This window comes from Podarcis pityusensis (assembly GCF_964106645.2).
Source record: "Podarcis pityusensis genome assembly, chromosome: 13".
In the NCBI taxonomy this organism is placed as follows: Eukaryota; Metazoa; Chordata; class Lepidosauria; order Squamata; family Lacertidae; genus Podarcis; species Podarcis pityusensis.
The window spans coordinates 53596273-53607182 of record NC_138038.1 but is presented as its reverse complement, the minus strand read 5'-3'; the positions used below and the strand labels follow the sequence as shown (position 1 = coordinate 53607182).

The 10910-nt window shown below is 46.8% G+C and overlaps 1 protein-coding gene across 2 annotated transcripts in view; it reads left to right on the top strand.

Moving 5' to 3' along the window:
- The window catches only part of GIGYF1 (GRB10 interacting GYF protein 1), a 49018-nt gene that overhangs the window by 4556 nt on the left and 33552 nt on the right, over nt 1–10910 (top strand). The window lies entirely within an intron of this gene.

Genomic DNA, 10910 nt, shown 5'->3' with positions numbered 1-10910 from the left:
AGTAGTACAGGGACGTGGGTGGTGCTGTGGGTTAAACCACAGAGTCTAGGACTTGCCGATCAGAAGGTCGGTGGTTCGAATCCCCACAACGGGGGTGAGCTCCCGTTGCTCGGTCCCTGCTCCTGCCAACCTAGCTGTTCGAAGTGCAAGTAGATAAATAGGTACTGCTCTGGCGGGAAGGTAAACGCCGTTTCCGTGGGCTGCTCTGGTTCGCCAGAAGCAGCTTAGTCCTGCTGGCCACATGACCCGGAAGCTGTACGCCGGCTCCCTCGGCCAATAAAGCGAGATGAGCGCCGCAACCCCAGAGTCGGCCACGGCTGGACCTAATGGTCAGGGGTCCCTTTACCTTTACCTTTAACAGTAGTACAGTGGTACCTCGGGTTAAGTACTTAATTCGTTCTGGAGGTCTGTTCTTAACCTGAAACTGTTCTTAACCTGAAGCACCACTTTAGCTAATAGGGCCTCCCGCTGCCGCTGCACGATTTCTGTTCTCATCCTGAAGCAAAGTTCTTAACCTGAGGTACTATTTCTGGGATAGCGGAGTCTGTAACCTGAAGCGTATGTAACCTGAGGTACCACTGTAGTAAGCTTGGAAATGCTGGCCCAGGTCCCAGCATTAAAACCAGCCTTTGACCAACCTGGTGCCTTGCATGTTTTGGACTACATCTCCCATCATGCCCGGCCAGCAGAGTTGTGTAGTGCTGGGGCTGATGGGATTTGCAGCCCCAAATGCCTGGAGGGCACCAGTCTGGGAAAAGGTGATTCAAGAAAGGTATTGTGGATGAGGGAACACTGAGGAGCCACATTCACCGTTGGCAAGCAAAGTCAGCCAGAGTGCATATATGTTCATTACAGCGCCAGGGTCTGAAGTTCTAAATGGCATGTGACAAGCCAAATATTACATATTGGAAGCGATTAAAAAGTTGAGATGCATAATATATGGACCGTGGTTCTTCGGTGCCTGTTAGGAATTCCTTGATTTTCCGTAAATGATTTTTCTTAGAAGTTTCCCTTGTTCCAAGTCATTGGAGTTCTCTTCGCCTCACCTCTGGAAAGGGCAGGCAACATCACCAAGGGGCTGGAGCGATGTTTGGACGTTGGGAAAGGTTTCGATGTTTGGGGCTTTCCGTTTAGGGAAATGGCTAGTAAGGCTGGGGGAACGACATGATAGAGGCGTGTTAAGATTACGCACAATGTGAGGAAAGCAGGTAGGAAGAAGCTTTTTCCTTCGCATAATGCTTGAACGCAGCAGGGTCATCATATGATTGACGAATGTTGGAAGTTTCAGGAGAGGGAGGAGAAAGTCCTTTGCAGCAGCGCATGGTTAAGCTTTGTCATTTGGTCTTGCTAGGTCAGTGGTTTCCAAACTTTTTTCAAAGAGGGCCAGATTTGATGAAGTAAAGGGCCGTGAGGGCCAACCAGCTGTTGACCTTTTTTTTTTAGGATTGAAGTTGTTGAGCTTTTTTTAGGATTTTACCCCAGGAAATAAACTGACACAGGGGCCGGGTTAAACCAACCGGCGGACCAGATTAGGCCCCCGAAACAGACTTTAGACATGCTTGTGCCAGGTGTACTGGAGGCTACCATCTTGCTTTTAAAAGAGAATTAGGTAAAGTCATGGAAGAGAAGGCTCTGATCTACCTTTGCTGCTGAAGGCAGTATATCTCTGAACAGTAAAGGGACGCAGGTGGCGCTGTGGTCTAAACCACTGAGCCTCTTGGGCTTGCCAATCAGAAGGTCAGCGGTTCAAATCTCCGCAACGGAGTGAGCTCCCGTTGCTCTGTCCCAGCTCCTGCCAACCTAGTAGTTCGAAAGCACACCAGCACAAGTAGATAAATAGGTACCACTGTGGCAGGAAAGTAAACGGCGTTTCTGTGTGCTCTGGCTTCCATCACGGTGTCCTGTTGCACCAGAAGCGGTTTAGTCCTGAGAACAGCATTCTGGGCTAGATTGGGAGCTTGGTGGGCCTTTGGCCTGATCCAGCTGCTCTGTTTTAGGCCTCATCTTATGGACTCTGGATAAATAGTTCAATTCTAAAGAATTGATTGGTAAACTTTAGGAAGAATCCCGGATAGTATTTCAAGACGATTGAAGGGAATGAATGGTCCAAATAAATAGCAACACACTTCAAAAATATTGTGCGTGTAAAAATAATAGAGTTGGTTGTTCCTTCTGTTTCGTCAACCGGCATCTTCGGTTCAGGCTGCTCTGTCCAGTCTAGACGTGAAACCTCTGGCTGTGTCTGAGAGGGAAGAGGTGGTTGGGAAGCTGGATCTGCAAGCAGGACCAAGGAGAAAGACTTTCTTTCGGTGGTGGGGATGATGATGATGATAATGATGATAACAATAATAAAATTTTATTTATACCATGCCCTCCTCAGCCAGAGCCGGGCTCAGGGCAGCTGACACCAGTAAAATTACAATAATTTTTTTTAAAAAAATACAGGTTAAAATATAATTTAAAATGCAGCCTCATTTTAATAGTAGCCCATAGATCAAAACCATAAGGGGAGGGAAACATAAGGGTCAGACCGAGTCGAAACCAAAGGACAGGTGGAACAGCTCTGTCTTGCAGGCCCTGCGGAAAGATATCAAGTCCTGCAGGGCCCTGGTCTCTTGTGACAGAGCGTTCCACCAAGTCGAGGCCAGTACTGAAAAGGCCCTGGCCCTAGTTGAGACCAATCTAACCACCTTGCGACTTGGGACCTCCAAGGTGGTTTTGTTTGAAGATCGTAAGGTCCTCCGCGGGACATACCAGGAGAGGCTGTCCCGTAGGTACGTGGGTCCTAGGCCGCATAGGGCTTTAAAGGTCGAAGTCAGCACCTTCAACCTGACCCTGTACTTCACCGGGAACCAGTGCAGTTGGTAAAGTACTGGATGAATGTGATCCCACGGCAAGGACCCTGTAAGGAGCCTCGCTGCTGGAGTTTCTGGGTCAGCTTCAAGGACACCCCCACGTAGAGCGAGTTACAATAATCAAGCCTGGAGGTGACCATCGCATGGGTCACTGTGGCCAGATCAGGGTGAGAAAGGTGCATTTATTGCACTTCTTATGTGCATTTCATCCCCGGGTACCTGTGGTGGGTTTACAACAATATAAAATGCAGCATTTAAGTTGGTTCAAAAACCTTTGCAACCAGAAGAACAGTAAGGTGCAGTAATACAAAATATTGGGAGCGCTGACCATGGTTCTCTTTCCTACTGTATTTTGGATCTCCTGCCTCAAGCCTTGTTCTCCTTCAACCCCTCTCGCCTTTTAGCTGCCCCCTTAAGTGCATTTCAGGTGTTGTATGTGGCGCTCAAGAGACAGGTGGAGTTGGGAGCCTGCCAGGTTGGACTTGGTCAGGCTCTCTTTGCTGCAGGCAAAGTCTGGTTTCCTCCATTGTCTGCTCCACTCATCCGCTGTCAGCGGAAAGGTTCATGCAGCAGCGCTTTATTCTGAGCTACTGCAAAGCACCCTGCCCGTCGTCTCAGCTTCGTGGCTGTCCTTGCGGATTTATTTGGTAGCCTTCGCTTTGTCACTTGCGTGGGGTTTTTGTCCGCTCTGAAGCTCTGGCCGTGGAACCAATATCACAACATGGACTTCAGACCAGTCTGGGACGATACGTTGATATATTGGCCAGCCCTAGTTTGCCAACCAGGCGCCCGTTTTTGGAAGCCAGTAAGCAGGACCTGAGTGCGAGAGTGCTCTGATCGCCTGTGGTTTCCAGCAACTGGTAATCAGAAGCAGTGGGAGTGGAACGAAGAAGCTGTGAGGGTTAGTAGACATTGATGGCAAAGTTCTCCCTACATGACCAGAGTCTCTTCTTGATTTATATTCCACCATCCAGGATTTTGGGCTGGCAATAATAATAATAATAATAATAATAGCACACAGACAGTTTGACTGCCCCCCTCCAGTCCCTAGGTTCCTCTGTTCCTTTGGTCTTGCAGGACAGGAGAGAGGGAGGAAGGCTTCCTAAAGAATTGGCTCCATGCGGTCAGAGGACGTGGGAAGTTAGAACTGAAGAGGCACCATACAACTGTACTGTTATAGGAATAAAAGGTTATCTCTCTTGAGAGTGAGCGAGCAAAAGAATACCTTGTTGTTGTTGATGATGATGATTCCTTTTTTAAAAATACATTTTTATTGGTTTTTTTAACATATTATTTCCAACAATCATTTAACATAATTTCTTACCTTATACAATATTTTAGACCGTCAACCACCTCTGAAGATTTTCCGTTCTTTATCACTTGTTCTGCATTGTTCTGCATTTCTTAATTTCAACTATTACTTTTAATTATCATTGATTAATAATTCACATCATGGTCTTTCTCGCAGTATTTCAAATAATCCTCCTTACAGAACTTCTTGCAGTCCTACTAGTGTAATCTGTTCATTACAATTGCTTTTCAAATAGTTCAAATATTTGCTCCAGTCTTCTAAGGATCTCTGGTCCCGCAGGTTTCGAATCCTTCCTGTTAATTTATCTAATTCTGCATAGTCCATTAATTTTATCTGCCATTCTTGTTGATGATGATTCCATTTCACTGTAATGTCCTATGGTCCGAGGCTGAACTTTTGATGTTGCCATGGTGGTGGTGGTGATTGGGGGGGTGGGGGCTCTTGTCTCAAGCGGCACCTTTAGTTCTCCTGCTTGTTGGGTATTTGTGAGCCGCCGATGAAAAGAACAAGCCATTCTGAGATACCCAGCCTAGCATTTTGTTTCAAAGAGTTTCTATTTTCTGTGGGTGAAGAGCTCTGGGCGCTGCCAAGCAGGTACTTCCAAGAAGCCCACAAGCTGCCCACGGAGGTGACTGAATGCTCCCAAACTTTGAAAAGGTGCAGGAAGGAGCAGCCTAAATGATCAAAAGGCCAGAGGAAGCTGTAGGCTCAGTGGGATTTTCCATTGGAACTGAATGATGGAGGATTCAGGATGTACTAAGGAAGATATTCTCACACGGCACATGTTAAAAATGTGGAATTCGCCACCCCCATCAAATCATAGAATTGTAGGGACCCCGAGAGTTATCAGGTCCAACTAGATCATAAACGGCACGTGGCCATCCAGTCTCTGCTTAAAAGCACTGCCACCTCTCGTGGAATCTGTCCCACTGTCAAACAGAGCTTACAGTCAGAACGGTATTCAGGGTATTTAGTCGGAATCGCCTTCCTTGTCATTTGAATCCGTTTGGATCCTGCCCTCTGGAGCAGCAGAAAACAAGCTTGCTCCATCTTCCGTGTGATGACAGCCCTTTAGATGCTTGAAGATGGCTGTCCTATCTCAGTCTCCTCTTTTCCAGGCTGAACATACCCAACTCCCTCAAACATTCCTCATCAGGCTTGGTTTCCAGACCCTTTCATCATCCTGGTCTCCCTCCTCTGCAGACCTTCCTGCTTGTCAATGTCGTCCTTAAACTGGGGTGCCCAGAACTGGACACAGGACTCCAGTTGGGGTCTGGCCAAGGCAGAATAGAGTGGGACTATTACTTCCCTTGATCTGGACACTAGACTTCCATTGATGCAGCCTAGAATAGCATTGTCTTTGTCCATGGAGTGGACAGCATCTTAAAAAGCAGAGACATCACCTTGCCAACAAAGGTCCGTATAGTTAAAGCTCTGGTTTTCCCAGTAGTGATGTATGGAAGTGAGAGCTGGACCATAAAGAAGGCTGATCGCTGAAGAATGGATGCTTTTGAATTTTGGTGCTGGAGGAGACTCTTGAGAGTCCCACGGACTGCAAGAAGATCAAACCTCTCCATTCTGAAGGAAATCAGCCCTGAGTGCTCACTGGAAGGACAGATCCTGAAGCTGAGGCTCCAGTACTTTGGCCACCTCATGAGAAGAGAAGACTCCCTGGAAAAGACCCTGATGTTGGGAAAGATGGAGGGCACAAGGAGAAGGGGATGACGGAGGACGAGATGGTGGGACAGTGTTTTCGAAGCTACGAACATGAGTTTGACCAAACTGCGGGAGGCAGTGGAAGACAGGAGTGCTTGGCGTGCTCTGGTCCAGGGGGTCACGAAGAGTCGGACACGACTAAACGACTAAACAACAAGAATAGCATTAGCTTTTTTTTGCTGCTGCATCACACTATTGACCCGTGTTAAGCTTACAGTCTACTAAGACCCCTTGATCCTTTTCACATGTACTTCTTGCAATCCAGGTATCCCTCATCTTAACATTTGTGCAGCTGGCTATTCCTGTCGAAGTGCAGAACCTGACATTTCTCCCTTCTGCAATTCATTTTGTTAGATTTGGCTCAGGTCTCCAATCTGGTTAAATTCATTGTGAATCCCAAATCTATCTTCAGTGGCATTGGCTACCCCTCCCCATTTATCGTCATCTGCAAATTTGATTGGAATCATAGAATCATAGAATCATAGAACTGGAAGAGACCACAAGGGCCATCGAGTCCAACCCCCTGCCAAGCAGGAAACACCATCAGAGCACTCCTGACATATGGTTGTCAAGCCTCTGCTTAAAGACCTCCAAAGAAGGAGACTCCACCACACTCCTTGGCAGCAAATTCCACTGTTGAACAGCTCTTACTGTCAGGAAGTTCTTCCTAATGTTTAGGTGGAATCTTCTTTCTTGTAGTTTGGATCCATTGCTCCGTGTCCGCTTCTCTGGAGCAGCAGAAAACAACCTTTCTCCCTCCTCTATGTGACATCCTTTTCTATATTTGAACATGGCTATCATATCACCCCTTAACCTCCTCTTCTCCAGGCTAAACATGCCCAGCTCCCTTAGCCGTTCCTCATAAGGCATCGTTTCCAGGCCTTTGATTAGCATCCCCTCAATTCCTTCGTCCGAGTTGTTTATATAAAGATGTCGAACCACAACAGGACCCCGCATCACCCCACTTGCCACTGTTTTCTGTGATGACAAGTAACTTTTATCAGAAAAAGAAACGAGATTTGTCTGGCATGACTTGTTTTTGCTGGGTCTTAGTAATCACAGCATCCTTTTCTAAGGGCTCCCAGACCGACTGTCGAATTATCTCTTCTGGCCCCGTTAGTAGGTTAACGCAGGTTTATGTAAAAAAATTACCTGTGTAAAGAAGGCAGACTATTGCAGCTAATGGCATATGTCCCAAAACTCCATAGAGGAGAGACGTGGACTTAAAGCCCAAACTCACATGAAGTTGTTCCCCCTCCTACCACTAGGTGGCGCTCCTTTTGTGTTCTCAGTGGTTTTCAGTTTAAAAATTCGCTGGCAATTTTTCGCTTTCCAGATGTTCTTCTTGATCCATAAACTCAGGATTTCCAAGTAGAGTGGGACTCCCTTAAATTGCGCTCCTTTCTTCTTGGGAATATTCTGACTCAGCTTCTCTGCTCCTCCTCTTTCGTTTTCTCTCTACCTTTTCGGTTTCAAACAATAGCCCCCAGCATCAAATCAAATAAAAACAACCGAAGGTTCAGCAGTGCATTTTCTTTTCTCCCCCCCCCCCATAATGTTTATTAATTTTCATACAAAAGCATAACTTTAACATAACAGAAAAAGAAAAGACAATAATAAAAGAAAAAAAGAATAAAAGTGATAAAGTAATTCAAACCTCACATATACCATCACATACAATAAGACTTACTTAGTTAATTAAAATCCAACTTAATAAACATATTACTTGACTTCCTCCAATCTCTTCCAACTGAATTTCCTTGTAATTAAATGTAGCAATTTCCAATATCATTATTTCATATAACAATATTCCAGTCGTAATCAAACTTCCTAACTTTTCTTATCGTGCTTTTTCTTATTTATTTAATCCTGATTTAGTTCTAGGCCTAATTAGTCAACAGTGCATTTTCTCAACCAGTTCTTCTGCCATAGAATTATAGAATCACGAGTTGGAAGGGGCATCTGACCCAACCTCTAGTCCATGGGTAGGCAAACTAAGGCCCGGGGGCCGGATCCGGCCCGCGGACGGTTCAGGAATCAGCGTGTTTTTACAGGAGTAGAATGTGTCCTTTTATTTAAAACGCATCTCTCGGTTATTTGTGAGGCATAGGAATTTGTTCATTTCCCCCCTTCAAAATATAGTCTGGCCCCCGCAAGGTCCGAGGGACAGTGGACCGGCCCCCTGCTGAAAAAGCTTCCTGACCCCTGCTCTAGTCTCAACACGTCCCCCATCCAGTTTGAAACCATACCAGGCCCTGCTTAGCTTTGCAAATGTGCTACTAATAGCTGAATAGTTGGCCTTGGTGAAGATTTGATGTTTTCATCCCCAAAAAGTTTTTGATTTGAGTTTCTATTGAAATGAGGCTGCATTTTAATGTATTTTAATCTTGTTTTTAAGTTGTATCTTAATCAATTGTTTTATATCTGGTGTTAGCTGCCCTGAGCCCGGTCTTGGCTGGGGAGGGCGGGGTATAAATAAAAATTATTATCATTATTATTATTATTAAGAAAGTGAGAACCACTCAAGAGAGCCTAGGATGATTGAGGAGGGCAGGCCTGCTCCAGTATCCAAGCCCAGCGCCAGAGGGGAGTGTGGGGATGCCTGGATAGCTCTAAAAAGGAATTAAGGGGAAATGATGGAAATGGTTGTCAATAACAACTAGTGAAGGCTGATGGCCGAAGAATGGATGCTTTTGAATTCTGGTGTTGGAGGAGACTCTTGAGAGTCCCATGGACTGCAAGAAGATCCAACCTCTCCATTCTGAAGGAAATCGGCCCTGAGTGCTCACTGGAAGGACAGATCCTGAAGCTGAGGCTCCAAGACTTTGGCCTCCTCATGAGAAGAGAAGACTCCCTGGAAAAGACCCTGATGTTGGGAAAGATGGAGGGCACAAGGAGAAGGGGACGACAGAGGACGAGATGGTGGGACAGTGTTCTCGAAGCTACCAGCATGAGTTTGACCGAACTGCGGGAGGCAGTGGAAGACAGGAGTGCCTGGCGTGCTCTGGTCCAAGGGGTCACGAAGAGGCGGACACGACTAAACAACAACAACTAGTGTTGGGGGCAGTCTGCCTTGGAATAATACCTGGAAATCCCAGGTGGGGAGAGAGGGTCTCATGCATGTTGGTTTCCCATAATGGGAATCTGGTTGTCCACTCTGAGAACAGGATGCTGGGCTGAAATGGGCTCCCTCTGGCCCCTGGTCCCACTGACGGGTTCTTAGATTGATAGCCCTTTCCTACTTCTTCTCCCCAGCAGCTGCTGGCTCGGGTGCATGCGCCGCCTCTGAAGATGGAGGGATTCTGTTCTCAGGAGCATCCGGCTTGAAACGGAGAGCCAGGGTCAGACCTCGCTTGACCACGAAGCTTGCTGGTGGTCTTGGGTCGTTCGTTCGTAATAGCAATAAATGTGCCCTCACTGGGCGTGTCGCTTTACAGAGTACAGTGGTACCTCTGGATGCGAACGGGATCCGTTCCGGAGCCCCGTTCGCACCCTGAAGCGAATGCACCCCTCGTCTGCGTGTGCATGGGTTGCGATTCGCCGCTTCTGCGCATGCGCGTGATGTCATTTAGAGAGTCTGCGCAAGCGGCGAAACCCAGAAGTATTGCATTCCGTTACTTCTGGGTTGCCGCGGAGCACAACCCGAAAACGCCTAACCTGAAGCTACTTCAACCCGATGTATGACTGTACAAGAGGGCAGGATTCTGACCTGCAGGGGTCGGGTGTGTGTGTGTGCGTGCTCACATTCCTGAAATTAACAGAGGGGGAGGCATTGCTTGATCCCAGGGGCCCGAACTAACTTTTGCAGGAAAGAAGTCTGAGAAACCGAGGTAGATAGTGGTGACGAGAGTTCTAGAGGCAAAATTAATAGGCGATAGACTAATAAAGGTAAAGGGACCCCTGACCATTAGGTCCAACTGTGGACGACTCTGGGGTTGCAGCGCTCATCTTGCTTTACTGGCCGAGGGAGCCGGCCTACAGCTTCCGGGTCATGTGGCCAGCAGGACTAAGCCGCTTCTGGCGAACCAGAGCAGTGCACGGAATCGCCCTTTACCTTCCCGCTGGAGTGGTACCTATTTATCTACTTGCACTTTGAGGTGCTTTCGAACTGCTAGGTGGGCAGGAAGACAGACTAATAGACAACATTAAAACTGGCAAATTGCTGGGTCCAGATGAGAGTTCTCAAAAGAACTCAGAGGTGAAATTGCTAATCTTCTAACAAAAATACTTGCCCCTATGATCAGCCTCTACTGGAAAGTAGCCACCATAACTCCAGTTTTTAGAAGGGGGTCCAGGGGGATCGTGGAAATTACAGGCCGGTAGCTTAGTTAGTGTCTGACCCAGGAAAACTGGTGGTAATTAATGTTAAAGATTTAAAAAGCATATAGAAGAAAAATCTTGCTGAAGCAGAACCAGCGTTCCTTCTGCAAGAGCAAGTCCCGTCTCACGTGTTCCTTACAGTTCTTTGACAGTGTCAACAACCATATAGTTATAGAGGCATAGTCCTCTCCTCCATGAATTTGTCTAATCCTCTTTTAAAATCTGGGTTGGTCACCATCCCTGCCTCTTGTGGCAGCGAGTTCCATAGGTTAACTATGCGCTGGATGAAGAAGAAGTCCATTCTTTTCTTTCTTTTTTTGCCTGTCCTGAATCTCCCCTACATTCACCTTTTTCAGGTGCCCATGAGTTCTAGTGTTACGCGAGCGGGAAGGGAAAATCTCTCCTCTCCTCTCCTTTCTCCATGTCATGCGGAACTTTAAACTTCTATCTTGCCATAGAATGGTAGACTTGGAAAGGACCCCAGGGATCATCTAGTCCAACCCTGTAGCGTTCCCAAAGCAAAGGAAGGATTGGACTCTGATTAATAAAACACACACGAGGCTTGACCAGCAAGACTCCGGGAGGAGTGCGTATAACAATTCCTGCCCACCCCTCGGCCCAGGTCGTTTTATTCACAAAAGAACTTTTTACAGTGTTCGTAAGAACCAATCAGATTTCCTTTGAGCATTTCAAAAAACCCCACGTGG